This window comes from Lathyrus oleraceus, chromosome 5, assembly GCF_024323335.1.
Source record: "Lathyrus oleraceus cultivar Zhongwan6 chromosome 5, CAAS_Psat_ZW6_1.0, whole genome shotgun sequence".
NCBI classification, from domain to species: domain Eukaryota; kingdom Viridiplantae; phylum Streptophyta; class Magnoliopsida; order Fabales; family Fabaceae; genus Lathyrus; species Lathyrus oleraceus.
The window spans coordinates 444790116-444815711 of NC_066583.1; the positions used below are offsets into that span (position 1 = coordinate 444790116).

General features: G+C 38.2%; 1 non-coding gene across 1 annotated transcript; it reads left to right on the forward strand.

Annotated features, from left to right (window-relative positions):
• Positions 1-9643: 9643 nt before the first annotated feature.
• On the forward strand, positions 9644-9750 carry LOC127089754 (small nucleolar RNA R71). The gene has a single exon (XR_007791309.1). It is a non-coding gene; the product is annotated as a small nucleolar RNA R71 (small nucleolar RNA).
• Positions 9751-25596: the final 15846 nt, after the last annotated feature.

A 25596-nucleotide genomic window follows, 5' to 3' on the forward strand; every position in this document is an offset into this window, starting at 1 on the left:
GAAATCAAAAGGTGAAAGTGTATCAGAATCCATAAGAAAAATGAGATTTCTACCATATAGGGAAATAACTCTAACCGCTATGTGGACCAGTAGGCCACCACTATAGGGTGTATAGCCAAAAAGTAAGGAATTAAATGTTTGAGGTTGTTTTCCTAAACAACTCTAGGTAGAAAGGCAGACTACATTAAATGTCCTAAAGGATGTACTTGGAATACCAAAGAAAGTATATTACGTTGTCAAAGGAATAGTATGTCACTGGATGGACGATTTATGATCGAAGGTAGATAATGAATTATGGAAAGATATGAATGTTGCCCTAAGGAGGAAGGAGGAATAATTAGAAGTATGCTCTCCAAGGATTAGCATCCTCATGCCTACGTATTCTCAGCATGCAATGAGAAATTCAGAGCAATCGTAGTTCGGAACCACAAGAATAGAAAGAGAGATATTTGTCTAAGCAACGAGGGCTCACAAGACAAACACCACTTCAAGGAATGATTGTAGTATTGGATGGTACGAGTGTATCACTTGCTGAGGAAACACAGTTCGAGATCAAGTAAGAATAACATCTTGGATCCAAGAAGGAGATAAACTCTGAATCGGAGAGTAAGATAGGCATTTACCAATACGCGGACTAGCAGACCGCCACTATAAGGTAAATCCAAAAAATAAGACTAAATTAAGTGTTTGGGGTTGTATCCCAAACAACTCTCGATTGAGGAGACGGACTGTTGTTAAGATATCCCAAAAGGATAGACAAGGAGTCCAAGGAGTAATATAGTTGATCTAAAAAAGATGGAAGTGATTGAATGAATGGAGAATGATTGATTGAATAGGGTAGCAATAGATAAGGTAGATTAATAAGTAAGATAGCAATAGATAAGATATGAATAGATAAGATAGCTCACGAAGAATCTGAATTCTTCTGCCTACGTACCCTTATAGTGCAATAAGGAAATTAGATCGTTCGTAGTTCAGCCCACTAGGGCTGAAAGCAAGATGATTGAGGAAAAAGAAGATGATTAAATGGTTGAATTAAAAGAGTGAAATAGAATGGAGAATGAATAGACTTGATAGTTACTGGATAAGAATCACACTAAAGTCTATGAGTAAAGGTGGATACGATAAGCAACGAGCCAAACGTCTCGCACCCAAAGATATCCAGAGTGAGTTTAGGAAAGCTCCAGTCTCATTCCTTATTTACCACTTAAGGCTTGTGGCATGTAACTCTCGTCTTAACCTTCACGTGAAGAGAGGGGAATCTTTGTAGTTGTTTCTTATGTTGACAAAGACCTTATCAATCGTTTGATTCGAAATAGAGGCGAATTCGATGAGTGATAGATCATACGTCCCATACCTAAAGATACTCAGAATGGGGGTAGGAATACTCCAGTCCCACTCCTTCTCTATTGCTTAAGGCTAGTATCGTACAACTTGATTCATGATTGATAAGTTATTGATGTAGTCCTTGCTTTGTTGTATTGCTTTGTGAAGTGGGAGAGACTTGTGAATTGTATGGTTAGAATTGTGCTAAAGTCTATGAATAAAGGTGAATACGATGAGCGCTGGGTCATACGTCCCATACCCAAAGATACTTAGAATGGGGGTAGGAATACTCCAGTTCCACTCCTTCTCTATTGCTTAAGGCTCGTGCCACACACTTCTAACCTTGACTTGACAAGCTTTTGAAGATGCCACCTTTGATGGGCTTGTATAATTCGCTGCTTGGTATGACTGAGGATGCCTTGATTGAAGATCTTGACTTGAGGCCTTGAGCTCCACAGCTTCCAGAAAAGTCTTATTAAGTAGTCAAGGGATTTTTGATAACTTGAATAGACTACGGAATTATAAATGATCAAAGGATTTAGTTAATCAAAATTGTTTTTGATCAACTTGAATCAAAAGTTTGTATTAGATTAAAAATATAGTTAACCTAATCTAAAGGTTAATAATATGTACAAGTGATTCCTAAGGGACCATGCAAAGGTTAAAGTCAAATTAATCAAACATCTCATGAAAATTAACTTGATTGAAATGGCTAATTATTCTAAGTCAAATGCTAATCATAAGGGATCATGCTAAGAATGATGTCAAATTATATCAAGAAACAATGAAAGAAGCTACCATGAATTAGAAAGTAAAAATCCAAAAAGAAGCATCATGATTTTTTGTGAATTTTTTAATTGAGAGAAAAAAAAGAAAGTAAGATTAATCTCACAAAATTATAATTTTCTAACTAATTCTAATCTAACTCTAATTATGAAGATCAATCCCAATTCATACATTTAATTATAAAATTAATCAACCTAATCCTAATTAATCAAGAGAACTAAAATCCTATTTTTATTACAAAAAATCTAAATTAACTCTAATGTGAATCAAAAAAGAAATTAAATCCTAAAAATAAATGTGCATAACTATGATAATTTTTATAAGGATTATGCATAGAATCATTTCTAACATTTTTTAATTAATTATCAATCAACTAGTACCATGTAAATATGCTATATAAAATTCGGCACTAATGACCTGTGGTAATTATATATAATTAATATAAAACTAATATAATACTATATAAAAAAGTAATAGAAAAGAAAATGCAATAGCAGTAGATTACATAAGCTTAATATACTAATATGTTTAATGTACGTAAGATTGTATAAGTTTAATGGCAGTAAATACAATATAATACTAATATATATATAAGCTTAATCTACATATGGTATACTACATGTAATTAATATAAAATTAAATATAATGATAATATATAATAGAGTAATAGAAATAGGGGTGGCAAACGGGCATGCCCGCCCCGTTTAGGCCCGCCCCGCAAAAGCCCGCAAAAAAATGGGGCGGGGCGGTCATAGTTGAGTATGTGGGTCTAAAACTTAGACTCGCCCCGTAAAAAAGTGAGGGCGGGGCGGGAAATCCCGCGGGCACTACACTCTTTAAGCCTAAAAATGCAAAAATTTATGTAAATACACGTGCCCGCAAAAACCCGCGAAAAAAACAGGGCGGGGCGGGGCGGACACATTTGAGGGTGAGGGCCTAAATCATTGGCCCGTCCTGCACAAAAGTGCGAGCAAAACGGGCATGTCCAGCGGGCCGAGCCCGCTTTGCCACCCCTAAATAGAAACATGAGTAATAGCAATATCTAAAAACATGAGAATAGCAGTGTCGGAAAAGAAGCTGGACGTGAAACATGAGTATAGCAATATATGAAAAAATTAAAGTAAGTTTTCGGTAATGGTCAATGGAACCAAATTCGACGAGTTAACATATCATTGGAATTAGAATTTTACAAAAAAATCAAATACATACCGTAAATTACGAAAGAAGCTACAAATTATACCGAAAAAGTAGCAAAAACGTACGAAAAATTTGATTAATGAATGCGTCAATTCGGTTAAAATATGCATCGGAACAAAAAGTTAATTATATATTCACGATCGACGTGACAGATCGATTCAAATGGTATATTCACATGTTATTAATAGTTAAGAATTAAAAATCACTATTTTTCAAGTTTATGCGTCTTTATAAAAAATAAGTGATTATTCAATAAGTAATTCCAAAACAGTAGTTTAAATCAATCAACCAACAAACATTCAATAATTCATGGCAAGGGTGTGAAGAGATGAAGGATTACCGACGGAGCGGAGATTTGCTCCGTTTAGCGTTGAAAAACGAAGCGCCGAAAAGAAACTCGGAATACTTCAAGAATAAGCTCCATTAATCCAATTATTCTTGATGATGAATGAACGTAGAAGATGAATCATGAATGTAGAATATTGATGAAAATAAGCTTGGATTGATGAATCTTGGATGATGATTGTTGATAAATCTTGATAAACTTTAGATGATGATTGTTGTAGAAATTGTTGATGGATGATTTTTGATGACAATGCTTGAATTGTTGATGATAATATAGAAATTGTCGATGGCTAAGTTCCACCATTTTAGAAATTCAATGTGATGTTCTAAATGGTGATAAAGATGAACTTAGTGAGGGTGAGGGAGAAGATGAATATTGAGGGAGAATAGAAGAAAACAAATGATGGTTAATTGTGAATTCTTTAAGTTAGGTTAGTGATATTAGCTAAAGCCAAAATTATGAGAAATAATATGTTTATATAGACTTTGCAAGTGAATGAACACCCTTGGACTGTGATCCAATTAATTGGTTTATCATCGGTTAGGAGTTAATTTAATCCTTAGTTGTGGATCACCAATTTCGATCATAGGATTAAATGTTAAGAGTGACTAGGATTGAATGAAAAAAATGAAAGTTGAGATTTGTGTTTGTTTGGAAGTTTTGTGTTAGTTTGGAAGTTATGATGGTTAAGGGTAATTAGGTAAATGGATGGCTTGTGGAGAAATAGATAGTTAAGGGTAGTTAAAGAACAATGTTGTTGGAGTTTAGCAAAAGTACCAAGTTAGAAGGTAAGGCAAAGAGTCACTAGTAATTTGAGTAGCATAACCCATAACTTTTAGTACTTCTGAGAAGTGATATTTTCCACTAAATGAATGAAATTTCCCTTTTATTCCAACTTTGACATTTCCTTTGAATCCAAGCAAACCTCTGAATTAATTGATGATTATTTCAATCTCTCCTGATAACCATGAATCTCAAATAAAGAGATTATCCCCACCATAAGTAATACGGGAAATAAACCCGAATAATTATCAAATAATATCCACCTCAAAAAGCCACTTAAACCTATTAAATCTATTAACATCAAACCTTTGACATAAATTTGTTAGCATATGCAAATGTCAATGAATGCATGATCAAAATAGACAAAGTATGCAAATGAACAAAACCATAAGCCTGACAAATTAAAAGAAAGTAGGGCAAGTTTTGGGGTATGACAATAGGTTCCAAATAACATGTAACGTTTCAAAGAGGAATCAGATGCCCCAGAATGCTACGCTGGAGGTGGAATTGTTTGATGTATGGGGAATAGAATTTATGGGACCATTTCCACCATTATTTGATAAGAATTACATTTTGGTGGCAGTAGATTAAGTGTCTAAGTGTGAAGAAGTTATGGCATTACCCACAAATGATTCCAAAGTGGTAGTGAAGTTCGTGAGAACGAATATCTTTGCAAGGTTCGGAGTTCCAAGAGCACTAATAAATGATGAAGGTACACATTTCCTGAATCTCCTTGTGGAAAAGTTGCTGAGAAAATATAATGTGAAACAAAAAATTGCCACCTCATACCATCCTCAAACAAATGGACAGGTAGAAGTTTCTAATATACAAATCAAGAAAATCCTAGAAAAAATTGAGTTCCTTCAGGAAGGATTGGGCAACAAAGTTGGATGATGCACTGTGGGCGTACATAACTGCATTCAAAAAACCCATATATATGTCACCCTATCATTTAGTTTATGGAAAAGCTTGTCATTTACCTTTAGAATTGGAACACAAAGAGTTGTAGGCCTCAAAACTCTTGAACTATGATATCTTTGAAGCGGGTGATTCCAGAATCCTTTAGCTCTATGAGTTGGAGGAGTTTAGGAACCAAGAATTTAAGAATGGCAAGCTTTACAAAGAATAAACAAAAAAATTACATGATCGAAAGATTCAGAAAAAGGAATTTTGGGAAGGAAAATTAGTTCTCTTGTTTAATTCAGTGTTAAAGTTGTTCCCTAGAAAGCTTAAGTCCAGATGGTCTAGTCCATTCATTGTCCACAAAGTATTCCCTCATGGGGCAGTCGAGTTGAGAAATAACACTAGTGAGGACACCTTCAAGGTCAATGGCCAAAGGTTGAAGCCTTATCACCAGGGACAGGAGAATGTCCTGGTGGAAGAGGCCCAACTCAGAGCACCGTAGACTGGTCATACGTCGAGCTATGGACCTTAAAAAGTGATGCTCGGGATGAAACCTAATCGAGGTAACAATAGTTTTCTTTTCAGTTGTTTGATTTACATTTTTGTTTTGTTTATTTTATCTGTTAAAAAGTTGTGTGTTGAAGAACCAAGAAGAAAGTAGAGAAGGGGTTCGTCCCAGTAGAACTATTTTACATCATGGAAGAACTTTTTCTTCTATCGATAAGTCAATCCAGGAGGTAGAATGTTGGTTGCAAGATAGTTAACAAAATTAGCGTACCAAGGTACAGTCGTTACTACTAGGGTAGTTTCGATGTGTAGTTCCATTTATCAGGGTCGTCATCATGACTTGTCAGATTGTTGCCTGAAGCTATTAATCTATCATAAGTGAAATTATCATTTATGGGAATAAGGTCTCATTTCAGATATTCGAGTCTCGAGAGGTGGTCAGTTACCATATTTTTAATCCCCTTTTTATCAAGGATTTCCAAATCAAATTCTTGTAGCAAAAGGATCCAGCGAAGTAGTCTATGCTTCACATTTTTTTTCTCAATAGGTATCGAATGGCAACGTGATCAGTGTATATAATAATTTTTGTCTCCAACTAGATAGGAGCGGAATTTGTCTATCGCAAATACTACTTGTTGTAGCTCCTTTTCAGTAATGGCATGGATTAGTTGGGCCGTATCTAAAGTTATGCTAGCATAATATATCACGTGTAGTCTCTTGTCCTTTCGTTGTCCTAGAACAACACCAATAGCGAAATTGCTTGCGTCGCACATAATCTCGAACGGTTGGTTCCAATCTGGTGGTTGCATGATAGGTGCAAAGATTAGTGAGTGTTTTATGAGGTCGAATTCTTTGAGACATTTTTTGTCGAAACGAAATTCGACGTGTTTCATTAAAAGACTATTTAAAGGTTTAGTGATTTTAAAAAATTCTTTGATAAAGCGTCGATAAAAACCGGCATGTCCAAGGAAACTTCAGACTTCCCTAACTGTTCTTGGTGTTGGAGGTTTTCTATTACCTCAATCTTAGCCTTGTCAACCTCAATGTCCCTTTCCGAAACCATGTGTCCCAGGACTATATCTTTTGTAACCATGAAGTGGCATTTTTCCCAATTTAGTATGATATTTACTTGTACACTTCTTTCTAGAATTTTGTCTAGGTTAGCAAGGCAGTTTTTAAAACTGGATCCGCAAACCGTGAAATCCTCCATGATTTCATCCAGGAAGTCTGCGAATATTGACATCATACATCATTGGAAAGTTGCAGGGGCATTGCATAGTCTGAATGGCATTCGTCAATAGGCAAATATTCCATATGGACATGTAAAGGTTATTTTCTCTTGGTCATCCAAGTGAATAGGAATTTGGAAAAATCTAGAATATCCATCTAAATAGCAGAAATAAGAGTTCATAGCTAAACGTTTAAGCATTTGATCAATGAACGGAAGGGGAAAATGGTCCTTCCGGGTTACTTTGTTCAGCTTCCAATAGCCTATGTATATGCCCCATCCGTTTTCTATACATTTCACAACAGATTCTCCTTTTTTTCGTTTTGTGCAACTATGACACCTCCCTTCTTTGGTACCACATGTACAAGGCTAAGTCACTAACTATCAGAGATTTGGTAAATTATACCAGCATCAAGAAATTTAAGCACTTCCTTCTTGACCACATCACTCATTATATGGTTTAGCCTTCTTTGGTGTTCTCTATAGGGTTTAGAGTCCTCCTCTAGCATTATCTGGTGCATGCACAGAGATGGACTTATCCCTTTTAGGTCAGAGATGGTATAGCCTATAGGTGCAGGGTATTTTCGTAAGACATCTAAGAGTTAATTAATTTCGTCACTGTTTATATTCATACTTACTATAACTAGACGATTAAGTTCTTTATCAAGAAATTCATATATCAGATTCTTAGGTAATTCCTTGAGCTCTATGGATGGTTTCTTAGGGTCTGTCATATGGTCTGGAGTTTGTGTTAGGCATTCGTAAATACTATCATCCACATATTGTGTCATTAATTTTAATGCATCATCTTCCATGATTGGTGTCGAGGGAAGTTTTATTGTTTCGATAGGTGCTTTTGTATCCAACTCTCTTACGCACTCATCAATAATATCGATGGCATAACATGAGTCGTCAATGGCAGACACTTTTAGAAATTTGGATAGTATGAAATCGACCTTCTCGTCACCTACTTCAAAAGTAATTTTTCCTCTTTTGACATCTATTATGGCTCTAGCGGTTGATAAGGATGGTCTACCTAGAATGATATGGATATCTTCGTCTTCCTTAATGTACGTCATGACAAAGTAGGTCAGAATATAAAGTTGATCAATCCTAACTAGGATGTCTTCTAATATACTGATTGAGTACTTAACTGATCGATTAGCCAATTGAAAGGACATCCTAGTTGGTTGCATATGTCCTAGGTTTAATCTATTGCAGACAACTAATGGCATCAAAGTTATACTTATGCCTAAATCCAATAGTGCTTTATCAATAACATGGTTTCCTAGAACATATGGTATAGAAAAACTTCCTGGATCTTTCTCCTTCTTGGCTAGTTTGTTCTTAGCAAATGTGTTGCATTCCAATGGTTTAGGATTGTCAAGCTTGCACTTGTTTGTTAAGAGGTCCTTTAGGAATTAAGCATATGCTGGTATCTGGGTGATAGCTTTAGTGAAGGGTATTTTGACGTGAAGTTTTTCAATTACCTTCACAAACTTCTTATATTGGGTATCTTGTTTGGTATGTTTAAGTCTTTGTGGATATAGAATTGGGGGTTTATAAGGAGGGGTTGGTACATAGACTTGGATATCATTCACTACTTCTTTATCTTTAACTTCTTCTCTTTATTTCACTGGTTCTACAGGTTTTTCTAGTGCTTGTTTTTCTAGCATAGTCACAATGTTTCCTTTTGGTGGCTCTGGACTTCTTAGTGAGTTGTTATTCAACTTAGGATCAACGGGTTCCTCATATGTGGTTCCGCTTCGCAGAGAGATAGCTTTAGCATGGCCCTTAGGGTTAGGTTGAGGTTGTCCAAGGAATGATCCTCCAGGTGTAGCCTGGGCAGCTTGTTGTTGTGCTACTTGAGAGATTTGGGTTTCCAGCATCTTATTGTGAGTTACCACAAAATCGACTTTGTTACCTAGTTGTGTAATAAGCTCATTAATATGAATGTTTTGATTCATAAATTCTTTATTCTTCTGAGTTTGAGCTGAAATGAAGTTTTCCATGACCTTTTCAAGGTTTGATTTCTGAGGAGTATCATGTATAGGATGAGTCGATCTTTGGGCTTGGAAACCTGGTGGTCTCTGAGGTGTAGTATTTTGAGGAAAAGTAGAGTTATTGTTCTTGTAAGAAAAGTTTGGATGATTCCTCCATCCAGGGTTGAAAGTGTTCGAATAAGGGTTTCCTTGGGAATAATTGACCTGATCTGGGCTTGGTTCAGCTAGAAGACTGTAATCGGCAGTGATATGTCCTGGAGTTCCATAGATTTCGCATATGGGTTGTACTGCAGTTACGATAGTTGTAGGGTTAATGACTAAGCTTTAGACCTTTTGGGCCAGGGAGTCCATCTTGGAATTCATATGGTCTAGGTTGTTAACTTCGTATATACTTCCTTTCGTTTCTTTCTTCTCTACTTGGGCTCTTTCAGTACCCCATTGGTAAGTGCGCATGCCTCGGGGTACGCTTTGTTCATTAATGTACTTCCAGCGGAAGCGTCAATAGTCATCTTTGTGTTGTAGAGAAGTACTTTGTAGAAGGTATGAATGATCAACCATTGTTCTAATCCATGGTGTGGACAAGCTATTAATATTTCTTGGTATCTCTCCCAAGCGTCGGAAAGAGATTCACCATCGAACTGTGTCAATCTGGTAATTTGGTTTCGTAGGACATTGGTCTTTCTTGGTGGAAAATATCTAGCAATGAATACTTTATTTAGGTTATTCCAAGTAATTAATGAATTGGATGGGAGGGAATCTAACCATGATCTGCTCTGTCTCTAAGGGAAAAAGGGCATAAACGTAAACATCTTACCTCAGGAGCAACTGTTGCACCGCAGAAAATACAGAGTCATCATCGGATTTTATTTATTCCAAAGGAAAGGGAAAATAGAGATAAAACCCTAAATCAAGAATGGTCTCGCAACCAAGAGAGGATTCAGAAGTCGATTATTCAAGGGGAAAATATTAACACCCCTCACATCCATGGTACTCCATGGGAACCACTTGCTTGTATCAATGCATATGGATGTTGTTTATGTGTATGTTGATTGCTATTAGGAAATGACATGAATAAGAATAAGGTGGGAGAGAAAATAAGTTTTAAGTTATTGTGCTCGCCAAGGATTTGGGCCCTTCTGCCTATGTCTCCTCATATGTGCAATAAGGAAGTCAGAGCTCCGTAGTTCGGCTCACAAACAGAGTATGTGTTTGGTTGTTTTTACTGAACAATATTGAAGTCCACGTGCTACTGTTCACTTTCTTGTATACTTTGTCATGGGAGCAGGAAGTATTTCCTTGTTTATGGGAAAATGGATACGCTTGGATCACACTCTAAAAGTTAAACATCACTTGTTCACACATGGAGGCTTTAAGCGTCGTTCATGGTAGAACGGAAGTAACACGTCCTTTTGAGAGGTTTTGAAGAAATGCACTGAGGCAAAATATAATTTGATTTGTTGGGGTTGATTTTATATGCATAGACAAGCATCAGACCCTTGGCTAGATATAGTTAACTGTCCAAAACCTCGAGAGTTGAGAGGACAATGTTATCCTAACCACTCTTTTTCGTCCATAAGATATTTGAATTGTGAAAAGAGTTTGGCGAGTCTAATCATTGGAACTTAAAGGGAGACAAGTACCTGACTCTTGACTAAGTACAACAAATAATCAGAATACTTGGGAGTCGAGAGGACAATGGTATCTTAACTATCATTTTTCTCCCTGATATCACCTAGATCTAACTTGTCTAAATCATTAGATGTTTTAAGGGGGAAGTCAAGTGTCGGGTCCTCAAGTTAGGCACGGTCGACAACCCAAGTACTTGAATGCTGTCTACAAGCATGTACACCCCATTTTTGCATTCCAGTTTGATATAAAAAGGTTTTGAAAAAGGAACTTGACGTTGGATCAAATGTTTGGATTTATTATGAAAAAGTGTGTGAAGTGGATGAGAGAGATAGAATGAGATTGAGAAGAGAATGGATATCATGAATCATGGAATGGATGGGAGATACTTGACGTTAGATCAAGTACTCGTGTTGCAATGGTGTGAGTTTTATTTGGAAAACAACTTGAAGTTGGATCAAATACCTTTGTTTCTTTTGAAATGCTTTATTTTTCTCATTTGTTTTTATCTTTTTATTTCCCGACCCAATACAAATTAATTAAACAAATACAAATCATGTACCGTGCCTAAAACATATAAGTGGTGTGGTACTCCACACAATACAAATTAATTTAATGGGCTAAAGGCAATGGATAACTAGGGTAGCACTTGAAACCTAAATTCACATGTGGACACAAACAACAAATGGGGTTAGTTAAACAATATGAACCAAATGGATTTAAATGCTAAACAAATGAATCATTAACATGCTATGATGAAATAATGTGATGATGTAGATATAGTAACCATGGAGAAAATAATGGACATGTTAACACATCATATCATATTGAAATATCATTTTCAATTTGGATTCAATAAACACTATCAAAGAGATTTATCAATTAAAATGGAATTAAAACCAAGAAATGAACATGAATATGGAAATTATGGAATTTAATCAAATAGATCCTGTAAGACCCTAATTTTGACCCCTAAGATCCCTCATGCCATCTCATAACTTGGCATTAGCATTGGGATCATACCCTGGTTCTCTCCTCACCTATCACTACTTGGGTTTGCATTGATAAATATCACCAAGCATATTTGATTGTGTCATGCTTTATTTTCTTTTTTTACTAACCAAAATCTAAAAATATGTCTAGTGTAGCTTTGTTTCTTTTGTAGGTAGTGTGTATGTCCACCTGTGCCTCATCAAGCTCACAATTAGGGTTTGTGACCCTCAATGCAAGGGATCAAGCAATCAAGGTTACAAATTTGTTCTAAGCATCATATATGGATTCCCATGTTCTCTATTTATCATTTTTGATCAAGAAATCATCAAGAATTTGAAGCTTGTTTGTCAAGGAAGCCCTAATTCATTTGGGTATCTTATGTGCCTTCCTCAGCAAGTTTCTTCAAAATTTGGTCAAATATATCAAGGTATACTTAATTTTGTATCAAATTAATCATATATGATTCTCCATGAGGCCCAAATATCTAAGGAACTTCAAGTTTGCAAGTCGGTTCAAGGAGGTTGACCAGAAAGGTCAATAGGTTAAATCTAGGGTTCCCTAGACCCTATCTCCTAAAATATTTGTCATATGAAAATTATTCAAAGATAAACGTTACTCTTTGTGTAATTAAAAACAACTTTCATGTTGGAATCAAGATCTAATTTTTCTTGTAAAATCATTTTTTATGGTGAAAGATTATAGGTCATTTTGTTTGTGCCCTAGATAGAAGGTCAACATCCAAAAACCATAACTTCCTCATTTTTTGTGATACGAAGATCAATCAAGTTTAATTATCAATTGAAAGATGTATTATCCAAATTTTATTATTTTAGAAAGGTAAAATTCCACTTGCAATCTCATGTTCCATGAGGAAACATTATAGGTCCATTTTGGTCCTCATCATTGAACAAGCAATTTTCCTCAATATCTAAAATCCATAACTCCGTCATTTTAGATCCGAATGGTGTCAAATTTGTTATCAAATTTAATACAATTGAAATATATACAACTTTGAAGAAGGAACCAAAGTTATTTAAATCTCATAGAAAAATTTATTCAAGGTGGAAAAATGGGTCATTTGACTTTTAACTTAGAAAATTTTCAAGTATGTTTGATTCCTCCAACTTCAAGGTCAGAATTCATCATGATCCCAGCTTCAAATGTAAAATATTCCATCATCAAAGTTGTTCCCCATGATGGTAGCTTTCCAAAGAGTCCAAGATCATTCCTTTTGTACAAAAATTGATGGACTTGCGCATGGTTTCTTTGCATGGCCCAATTTGGAAACTTTTTGAACTCAAATGTTACACTTCTTTACATGGCTTTATGTTATAATCTCAACATCAATTATGTATGAATTTGGACAGGTTGCAATGATCATTTGGTCCTAAACACATGCCCATCCACCCATGCACATTGGATTACTATTTTTGGCCAAAATTTGAAAGGGTGCAAAGATGAATTGTATGGCCTATATAATGAGATGCATTGCCTCAGAATTAAAGAGAACCCTTGCCTAAGTTGTGCTAAGCAATCCCATAACCTCACATTAGAGAATACCTTTAAGATTCCATTTAAATAGAGCTTCTAGTTCAACTTCTGTTTCTAAACTAGAACTCCAAAGATTCACCTCCATTTTGATCATAATCATCTCCTGCAAGCAAGGGAAAGAAAGGCCAAGTGAATTTGCATCAAGATCGAGCTTCAACACTACAACCCAAAGGTGATTTTTCCAAAAATACAACTATTCTATTCTCTCTCATTTCTTAACATTTTAGCTTGATTTTTGGTTGGCTGAAGTCTTACCAATGTAGGCATTGATACTAGGTTTCCTTGAGGTTGAATCAAAGCAATTCAGTTTGAACATCTCAAGTTTCAACTCCACATTTCTAATTATAGAGTGAGATTTGGAAATTTTATAGGTGATATTTGGGATCCTCATAATTTTCTGTTCAATTTGATGTATGATCCATAAACTTTGGTGACATTTTTATCCTAACTAGTCCTGTGAGATGGTCGGAGAAGACAACTGGAGCTAGGGCTCCGGCGGTGTGCTGGCTCAGTCCAGACCGTTTGATCCCATGGCCACGTTCTAATCTCATCCCTTGATTGTGATTACCCCTTGTGTGTGCGCGTTGAGTGATGACCATGGTGGACGTTACGCGCTTGGCCATCAGATTTGCCACCTCAATTAATGAGGGAGATCTGATGGCCCTTGTTTTTTTGAATTGTTTTAATTTTCCATTTTATTTTTTAAATAACATTTTCTCATTTAACTCACTATAATTTCAATTTTAATCCAAAAAATATGGGACTACCACCAAAATTTTACAAATAATTTCCTCTTCCTATTTCTAAATTAAAATTATTTTTTGGACTGAATTTGATATTTTTAGTGAATTTTGTGATTTTTAACTTGTTTTTAATTGATTTTAAATACTTCTGACTTTCAAAAATTGCAAAAAAAGTTAGTCATAGGTCCTTTGGCCTTGTTTGACCTATGATAAATCCCTTGGCCATTTCGTTTATGATTTGAAGGGATTTGAGGTTTTGGACCTTTTAAAAAGTATTTTTCTTTATTTAAAAAATGAATTTAAATTGTTTAAATTGCTTTAATATTTTGTTGAGCCATTTTATTGACTTTTTGTTGACTCAACTTCTGTTTGGCCTTGATCTGGGTTAATTGGACTTCAATTTGGTCAATAGCATTGGATTTAGGGGGTTGATGAAGTTTGAACTTCATCCATCAAGATGAATGGATGGTATTGTTCAAGTGAGGTTCATCCCTTGATCAATTTGGGATCTCTTTCAATTCATCTTCTCATCTTCATCTCATTTTCCCCCATCCACTCATGGCCAATGATTTATCAAAGATCAAAGGCTAGTTGATTCATCAATGACCTTGTGTTAGATGAATCAACATGAGCTTGATTGGGATAGGTCCATCTCTTCTTATTTTTGTGTGTGATATGCTTTAGGAGCTTGGTCTTTATACCTTGTCTCTAGAATGCATTAACACCAATATTATTATTGTCCAACCTCAGATAGTTGTGACTTCTACATAGGTCCAATTACGATTGTAACACCCCGATAATAATATGATAATTATTTAAATTAAGTTAATAATATATTTATTAATTTAATTATATAATTGGATTATTATTATTATTATTTTTGGAATTATTGAATTATTATTATTATTGGAATAATAATATAAATTGGAATATATATATATATAAGTTGGAAATAAGGAAAAAGAGTTCCATTTTTGGTAAAAAGAGTTTTACGTGAAACAGAGAAGCGGCTGAAAAGTGGAAAGTGGAGAAAGGGCAAAGAGGCAGAGCAAGAGGAAGAAGATTGGAGAAGAGAAGAGCTTGGAGCTCAGAGATTGCCGGATTAACTCAGGTAAGGGGGTTTATCGTCGTTTAATGGGTATTATGGGTTAGCATGTAATGGGTAGTGATAAACCGTTGAATTGACCCTAATTGGGATTTGGAATGCTGAGAAATTGTGATGAATAAGTTGTGTTAAATCTGAAATTTAATCGGTAATTGGATGGGTAGTGTTTTCCCGAACGTATAGCTTTTTACGGAATTGGAATCGGAGGTCCGGAAGTCCTCCAACGGCGGAAAATGCGGAGAATTCTGCATTCTGCCCTATGTTAGCGCAGGAACAGCTTTCTGTCTTGCGTTAACCGGTTAACCCAGGGTGTTAACCGGTTAACACTGTGTTGTATTGTGTAAAAGTTGTTGTTTTGTCTGCGTTAACCGGTTAACCCAGGGTGTTAACCGGTTAACACTGTTGTGATTGCTGAGATATTGCTGTTTGTGCTGCGTTAACCGGTTAACCCATGGCGTTAACCGGTTAACACTGTTGCGTTTTGCCAGAAAGTGTGTTCTGTGTTGCGTTAACCGGTTAACCCAGGGCGTTAACCGGTTAACACTGTTGAAAAGTGGAAAAATTGTTATTTAAAATGTTGTGTACCTATTTGATGGTTGCCTATATCGGTGTGTGATATAGTAGGGATTATTTCCCGCTATTTTGAGCAGTATAGGTATTAGTAGAGTGTGCTAATACTGTGATTGAATTATTTGACATGATATGATGTTTTGATACATGTGTTGATGATGTATGATGGTATGCATAATATTGTGAATGTATATGTTATGCAAGTGTTGTGAATGGACTGTTTTATGGCTTAGAGTGTGAGCATATGTCCATTGCGGATTTTGTTGTGATGTTGCATTGCTAGTGTCGCATCCTGCGAAAAAACCACCGGCGAGCCTAAAAATAAAAACATACAGAGCCGCCACTAAACGTTATTTATCCCAAGATAGGGAAAGGAAACGCTCAGAGAAACCTGGAAAGACATGGTCTCGCGACCAGAGAGAAAAGGTTCGGGAGTCGGTTACGCGAGGGGAAGGTATTAGCACCCCTCACGTCCTAGGTACTCCTAGGGATCCACGTCCTAGAATAAAGAAAAGGTTGCTAAACATCACACACACACACGGGGAACGCAGGTGGGATTAAGAGGAACGGGCTCGATAAGGTATCGCACCTTATGCCTACATATCTTGTCTGGAACAAGAATCAGAGCCACTGTAGTTCGGCTTACGCACGCCAAACAACCCAACACATACAAACAAGCAAGGGTGGCAAACATGGAGCCCGACAACCACTTGATGGAATTATGTCGGCATCCGAACCAAAACACGCACAAAACGGCAAACTTGGAGCCCGACAGCCAATCACTGGGCTTACGTCGGCATCCGAACCAAAACACCAAACAGCACAGTCAGATAACAAGTAAACGCACGCAAAAAAGAAAAAGGTTGCCCGGAGTGGTCTCGCACGACCACCTGCCTACATACCTCGTCTGGCACGAGGATCAGGGCGATGTAGTTCCCCTGAAAGGGACTAAATTGCTAACCAGAAACCGGGGAAAGATACACAACTAGGGAGCTGAGACTCGAGCCTAATGTTGTCATGCATCGTTAACCCTAAGTTCGGTTTTCTATCCTACTTGCATAAGCAAACTAACCTAACCAGGAAAGAAGCTAGCACACAAGCATACAATCATATATCATCAAATGAGAACAGGTATCTCAAACAAACATGTCAATCAGATATCCACATAACACGCACTATAGCCAAACAAGGGGGCTCAATCAATCAGGTTTGACTGCCTAAGCAATCGTCTGTACAGGCTGTGTTTGCTCTTAACCTTGCCATTACGAGGCTAAGGTGAAGCAGATGAAAGGATGAAGTGAGGATCAGACCTCACAGCTCTTATCCCTAACCAGGGAGAGCTGACAAATGAGCATGGGTCCAGAATAGGGGAACCCTTCTATACTCGATGACTCTGACACAATGTGCACTGCACAAGATCTTGGGCTTTTGATCTCAATGCTACAACCATGTAATGGGAGCAAGGAGAAGACTCACTGAATAGTGGGGGACAGGTTGCTTGTCCCTACCTTCCACCAATTGCCTTACTTGAAGGACTTTACCTGCTTGGGCTTGAAAAATAAACATACACAAGCATTGCCTCTTAAGGAGGACTTCAGACAATTTGCCCGGCCCGGTAACAGCCGGGTCTCCAGACTACATGAAGTCAAGAAGACCTACCTCAATGCAAGTTGCTTATGCAAAGCAAAGCAAAGCAATAGTTCACAAGGAACTGAGCAACTAAAGTACCTGGAAACAATCAAACTCAGTCAGTACTCAATCAGACAAACTATACAGCAAACAATCAAACAGTTTAAACAATACAACACAAAGCAAGCTCAAGGCTTAAGCCCAAGCTCCAACACCTACAAAAAAAATGTTATGTTAGTGTACAAACATCCACAACATCAATCAAAATTGGATTTGGATCATTCTCCATGTGCATTGCTTTTTGATCCTGAAAAATCAAGCAAATATTAGCAACTAGACCACTAGGCCAAGCCTAGGGTCCCAAAGCAAGAAAAAAGTTAAAACAGCAAGGTATCCACCATCCAACATCAAATTAACATCAAACAAGAGCAAACATCCTTGGTGTCATGTTTATATCATCCATCAAGTTCAATTCATGCACAAAACAATCCATATTGGTTCAAATGAACCACCAAATATACAAACAGAAGTATTGCATTCAAAGCCATGCCAAAACACATCAAAAAAATCTCAAATTAAATACACCTAAACAGGGGTCAATCAAGGTCTACCATGTCAAATTTGAGCTCAATTGGGCAAATGGAACCATGTTAATGAAAATCAACAAAAACAGACACAGTTACATGCTTCAATTCACAACATCAATGCATACATCCACTTCAAAAATTCATAACTCAATGAAAACAAAAAAGAAATGGATGAGACCAAAACAGGGAGGTCCTAACATGTGTCTAGTTCATGCATATCAAATTTCATGGCCATACAATACAATATGAGGATTTCCCAATCAATCTACCAACATGTGTCACATGAGCTTGCAATTTCAATCACCAGAAATGAAAAATCATGATCAAATTGAAAATACAGTGAAAAGTTCTACAAAAATTCATACAACATCCTAACATATCAACAATTCATCATGCAAAATTTCAGCCAATTCCAACATGCATAGGTTATCCAATTAAATTCAACAAGTTGACATCAAGAGGTGTGACACCAATTGTCACACCTAAGTTCCAGAATTTGCTGCTCTCTAACCAGGTATCAAAAATTCATGAAATTTACATATAAATAATCCTCAATGAGTCAAGAACCACCACAAAAATTTTCAGCCATTTATTTTATGATATGAGTATTTCATGATCAAATTGCCAAAATGTATCAAAAATGGACATACAATGGAAAACCCTAGGTCAATTGAAATATTTGCCAAGCACAACTTTGACCAATAGGTCAAAAAAATTCTACACTCATCAACAAAGTCATAGAAAAAATTTCCATATTTTTAGGAATTTTTTACTATTTTTTATGAATTTTTTAAGGTGTTAGTGAATTTTTTAAGAATTAAAATGAATTAACTTAAATTAACAAAAATGAAATTTCAGTGGCATTATGGTAATTTTTTTTGCGCGGCGGGAAACAGCAAATTTGAAAATTCAAATGACAATTTGGATCAAACATCATCTTCTTCATCGTTTTCAGTAAGAGATTTTCCAGAATTTTCAAAATCATGAAGAACATCAAATGCTAACGAAAATGGACATGGCCGGTACCATTCGAACCGTCTCAACAAGAGGATTACAACTATGAACTCTATTTCTCTCAACTCTTCCTAAATCAAACGAATCACTCGATCTAGGGTTTCACATCCAAAATTCGAATCCGAATATCTCCCTACACAGTCCTCCATTCGCAATTCCAAAACTATCACGACGATCTACATAGCAAGCTCTATAAAACGCATATGCACATCGAGCAAAACATGAAACTCGAAAATTGCTCAAACCTGTAATGGCAGTCGTGATTGAGAGGTCTTTTGCGCTTCTTTTCTTCAAACAGCAGTAGAAGAAGCTCCAGGCAAGGTGATGTGATGCTCAGGTCCCTTCAATTTCGCTCCTACAGCTCGCAATCCGAAATCACCATGGATGAAGGCATTAGCAACAGTCACGATGCAGCACCTAATTCCTCTTAATTTTGCAAAACAGATGGTGAGGATGAGGTTTGTGATCGAATGCAACAAGAATCTCCAATTTTGGTTGAAGAATGAGGAAGAAAAGTGAGATTGAAGATTGGTGTGTTCTTGAAGGTTTGAGAGAATTGGAAGAGTTCTAGATCTAGCTTTGGAGAATGTGATTTTCTGTTATGATTAGCAAATGATTTGGAATATATATGTTGGCTTAATCCTCCACTAATCATGTAATTAGCATTTGGCATAATTAAGTGAAATGGTAATTTTTGCAAATGAGGGCAAAATGGTCAATTCACTTAGACAGCTCATTGACACCTGTTGACAGCACACACAACTTCTAAATATCATATATGAACTGTGGAAACTTGTCCCATGCCCATTGGTTGCTTAAAACTCAAAATCACTATGTGTATGCAAAATGACCAATTTTCATCATTTCACTTTTCAAGCCAAAATCCAATTCTCATGCCTTAGCCATGAAATGAATATTCAAACACACTCTAAATGCCATTCCTGAGGTGTTGGAAAAAGTCCCATTCAAAAATTCCAATTATTTTGACATTTGGACGATTTTGCCCCTGGTCCAATTCAGCTGTCCAGTTGAAAAGTGACTTTTTGCCTGGGCCATTTTTGGGAAAATCCAATGATGCACCCTCAAAGTACATGTCAAATGGAGTTTGTGCATATAAAGAACTTGCAATTTGGACAAAGTATGTGGTAGTTATGGCCTCCTGATTACGGGTCTTTTCTGAAATTCACTGAGCCATATCTCCCCAACCATACATTGGATTTTCAAGTTCTTGGACTTTTTGGAAAGGTGAGAACAAGATCTACATCTGTCATGTTGAACAATTTTTCATTTGAAGCTTCCTTGGACATCTGTTTTTGAGGTCAAAAACTTTCCATTTTTGGAAACTTCAGTTACAAGTCACTTTCTATTTTTGGCAGTTTTTGTCCTGACTTGATTTTCTTCATTTTTAAGCTTTGAGATGTCATTTAACACTTGTTCCAACATGAATGAATTGTCTTCAACTCATTTCCACCTCCAAATCCATCAGATCATGTACAGTTGACCACAGTTGACTTTTCATCTGACAGATGAATCTGGCAATGCATAGATCAATTTAAACCCCAATTTCCCACTGAAATGGCTCAAGGGTGACACCCTAGCCTCAATAAGCACAATATAATCACAAAATGAACCTCATATCCATCACAAACCCCATCTCCTGATCCAGCCCTGATTGGCCCAATACAACTGATTAGGGTTGACCAGTGGTCAAAACCCTAATCTCAAGGAATCTTCTTCAATCTCCTAATGACATCCAACCATGATGATGATGAGGTATCAATTAAATCAATATGAAGACCAATACCCTTGAGAATCATGAAACCCTAATTCACAGCCCAATCCTCAGATGGCCATGATCAATCAATAAACCCTGGCTTGCACCTTCTGACTTCCTATCTCCTGATCAAGACTTGGGAAGATAGCTTGCACACTGTAACCACATGATATGCAATATGAAATGCCTAAAGTCCTAAGATGACATGCAAATATGTTAATGCTAGTCCCAAGAGAGGAGGGCAAATTTTGAGGTGTTACAGCTGCCCCTATTCAATCCACTGTGAACCTGTCGATACGAAATAGCCTCGGCTTTCGGATGATCAGGATGAAGAGTGATTGAATACCAAGAACAGACGAACAATTTGCACTCTGATGGGATAATAATTAACAACGCCTGTCAGCATCGGCGAAGAAACAAACTCTGAACAACGTCGACCTGGATACCAAAATAAATGGTAACACAGGGATAACCATGGCCTGAACACCACACATCCACGCGGGATTATTATTCTCTTCTCTTGTTTATGCTTTTCTTGAACCCCGAAAATTTCTCTATATTTTTTTCATTTTCTTGAACCCCGAAAATTTTTCTCTGCGCAAACGATCCTCGAATCTCTGCATTTGAACCCCAGAAAATGCCTCAGCACTCCTTTTTGCCAACATAATGAACCCCGATCTCCAATTTGAACCCCAGTCGCCTGACGATAACTCTCGATCGCCAGAATGAACCCCGTTCTCCAGAAAATGTCGCAACATCTCCCTTTCTCCGTTTAAACCCCGGAACATGCCTCAGCATTTCCTTTCTCCATTTGAACCCCGTCTCCAGAAAATGTATCCACATTTCCTTTTCTCCAATCTCTCGTGATAATTCCGCTGGCAACGTCGGAAATAACACCCAACCACTCTGAGGGCGACATATCAGAGGGTAAACCTTCATAAAGAAGGTAGCATGTGTATCTCTTCCTCAGAAGACACCTATAACGACCCCCATTGGCCTCAGCCCGAGTCTACGGTGACACATGAACAGAAGATAATCCTGAGGACCTCATCCCGGATATAATCTTCAACTCCAATCTCCATTTGAACCCCAGAAAATACCTCAGTATCTCCTTTTCTCCGTTTGAACCCCGATCTCCAGAAAATGTCGCAACATCTCCTTTTCTCCATTTGAACCCCGGAATCGCGCTGATCGCGTAACGTCTTCTGATATCATTTCCATCTCTGTCCGACGGAAACATTTCCTCCAATATCGCACTACTGGGGAACACTGCTGAACTGACGTCATGATGCTAAACTCCTCAGAGTAACATCTTCACCCTCTATCTCGCACGACAGAAACCTCCTCCAGTATCGCACTACCAGGGAACTACCTTTGATCAAATCATGAGGCTAAACTCCTCGGAGTAACACCTTCGCTGTCTGGCAAAAACCACTTCTCAAACAGTAACCACGGCTTGAGACTAGCTTATGCTCGCAATGATGCATGATTGATTTTTTCTGCGTAATGCTCCATAGTTATGGAAATGCTACGCGATTATTTATTTTTCTATGCAATATGCCATGTTATTTTTTACATGATGAATGCATAAAAATATCCCCCTCAAGGGAATTTTCTGGGGAAAACGAGACTCTCTGCTGAGGAACTCGCCACTGCTCCGATTTCCACCCTGCCGGGGACAGCACTGCTGCTAGGAAATAGACAACCCTTACTGGGGATACAGATCCTTTGCACCCAACCCTCTCGAGGACATGCTGGGGATACAGATCCTTCACTGCACTCTGTGGGAATACCACAGTCTTTGACTTGCTGGGGATATAGATCCCAACTCTGCTTTGGGAACCCTCACAGATACTCCCGCTGGGGAAATGAGCAATCTTCAACCTGCTGGGGGAATACCATCCAGACCCTGCTAGGGGAACGACAACTACTCCGCTGGGGAGGACCCAATCAATCCACATGTAGGATACCCTCGGCTGGGGATGCAGATATTCGTCTGCTACGGAAACTCGTTCAATCCACTGGTAGAATGAACACTGTTGGAGAGATATGTCATTAAAAAAACCCGCTCCACTCGGGGAACTACTGGAGATATATTTCTTTGAAAAAGACCCGCTCCACTCGGGGAATAGCAACCTTCTGGCCTGGCTACTGAGGAAACACCGTCTTAACCTGCCGGATAACCATCCTGACTCGGCTGGAGAAATCACAGACCTTGGATCTGCAGGGGAGTTGGCCCTCTGATTCTGCTCGGGGACCTAGCTGGGAAATGAGAACAGTTGGTACAGAACACCCGTCAACTCGTCGAACCTTGGCATCCACCTCCCAATCTCGTATCGGCTTTCCGCTTTTGAGAATTCCCAGACTCATCTGGACCTTTTCTGCTCCATCATCTTATATTCCAAGTCGCTCCGCGCTCGACGAGAGATGTACTCCTGGAATTAATACAGAAATTCGATTTTCCGACTTTGAAGAGTCTTCTTGGTTAATTTCAAGGGTCGTCGGACGTCGCTCGTCGTCCTCTACCGTTCTCTAACTTGCTTTGCCCCTGATCGGGCTCTGCGGGGAATTACATACTTTCCAATCTTTTCGACTTTGAAGAGTCTTCTTGATTACCATCAAGGATCGTCGTACGCCGCAACGTCTTCGTCATTCTTTCATTCATTAGTTCCTGAGCGAACTCTCTGGGGATCTGTTTTCAAAAGCTTCCACACCACAACCTGCAAGTGAGTGAAGAATATCTAACAGTACCTGCAAAATAGACCGTCAGATAAAACCGTGCCCCAGGCGTATCAAGATTTCAACACTTGGGTCACTCAACCTTCCAAATAAGATTTCAAGCTTTCAATCTTATAAACATGCATTGGAAGGAAACCTGTATGTTTTAAAAATGCAAGGTTCTTTATCAAAATAATCTGGATGTTTTTGCAATCAAAGCGATAATGAGAACAAAAAAACAAAATTATTTGACTGAATATGCATTTTATTAATCGGAAAAGTGTGGCTCAAATGAGCAATACAAAAGGAAGCAATTCCTGAAAAGAGGTAACTGCGCACAAAAGGAAAAAATCTATCCTAATGGCAATGTGAAACTCGTGATCTCATCGAGTTCCAACTCGGTTACACCCCCTATGTCCTCAGACTCTCCACGCTTTCTGCCTTCTGAACAAGACGTTTCTGACTGATCCCTACCGGGTATTATCCATGATGCTTTAACCAAAGCGCAAACGATCATGCTGGACGCAGTTGTTCGTTTCAATCCCTCTTTTGCCTGGACCGCCCTTACGGGTTTTCAGTCCACCGGGATACCCCTTTTTGCCCAAGTCGCCTTTTCGGGTTTTCGACTTGCCGGGTGTACATCTTTTCATTTATATCCCTAACTTTTGCCCGAACCTTTTTTCTGTTTTTGGTTCGCCGGGATGCCCATTTTTGCCTGGACTATTTTATTCTTTTCGTCCAGCGGGTCTTTTTCATACGAAGTATTTTTTAACTGCGTCCGCATTCACAGGGGATGGGAAATCTTCACCATCCATGGTCGTTAACAACAAGGCTCCGCCAGAGAAAACCTTCTTGACCACGAATGGACCTTCATAATTCGGTGTCCATTTGCCCCTTCGATCGTTTTGAGGAGGAAGGATCCTTTTCAGCACCATATCACCCACGTGATATACCCGAGGTCGTACTTTCTTGTCAAAAGCACGCTTCATCCTTTGCTGGTACAATTGCCCATGACAGATGGCTGCTAGCCTCTTTTCCTCAATCAGGCTCAACTCTTCGTACCGGGTCCTTACCCATTCAGCCTCTTGCAATTTTACGTCCATCAGGACTCTCAAAGAGGGAATCTGAACCTCGACAGGTAGTACAGCCTCCATCCCATATACCAACGAGAACGGAGTTGCCCCAGTAGATGTGCGTACCGACGTTCGATACCCATGCAATGCGAACGGCAACATCTCATGCCAATCCTTGTAGGTTACCACCATTTTCTGCACAATCTTCTTTATATTCTTGTTGGCTGCCTCAACCGCCCCATTCATCTTCGGACGATAGGGAGAAGAATTGTGATGCTCAATCTTGAATTCCCGACACAGCTCTGCCATCATCTTATTATTCAAGTTAGAACCATTATCAGTAATGATTCTCTCGGGAACTCCATATCGGCAAATGATGTCTCTCTTGAGAAATCTAGCAACAACCTGCTTCGTCACATTCGTATAAGAGGCTGCTTCTACCCACTTGGTGAAGTAATCAATAGCCACTAATATGAATCTGTGCCCATTCGAAGCCGTAGGCTCTATCTTTCCAATCATATCAATGCCCCACATAGCAAACGGCCATGGAGACGACATTAAGCTCAACGGATTTGGAGGCACGTGCACCTTATCAGCATAAATCTGGCATTTATGACACTTCCGCACGAAATTAAAACATTGGGCCTCCATTGTCATCCAATAATAACCTGCTCTCAACAGCTTCTTCACCATTGCATTCCCACTGGCATGGGTACCGAACGATCCCTCATGAACCTCTTTCATCAATTGGCTTGCTTCTGCATCATCAACACATCTGAGCAAGACCCAATCAAAATTCCGCTTATACAAAACCCCATCCTTATTCAGGTAGAACACCATGGCTAACCTCCGCAGAGTCTTTCTATCTTTCTTCGATGCTCCCTCAGGATACTCTTGAGTCTCTAGATAGCGCTTGATATCATAATACCACGGTTTCTCATCATTAGAGGCCGTATCAACAGCAAACACATAAGCCGGTCTATCCAGACGTCCCACTTCAACATGGGGGAACTGATTCCACCTCTGCACCTTAATCAAGGCGGCCAGAGTAGCCAAAGCATCTGCCAAAGGATTCTCCTCTCTAGGCACATGATGCAACTTCACCTCGGTGAAAAACGTCAACAATCTCCTCGT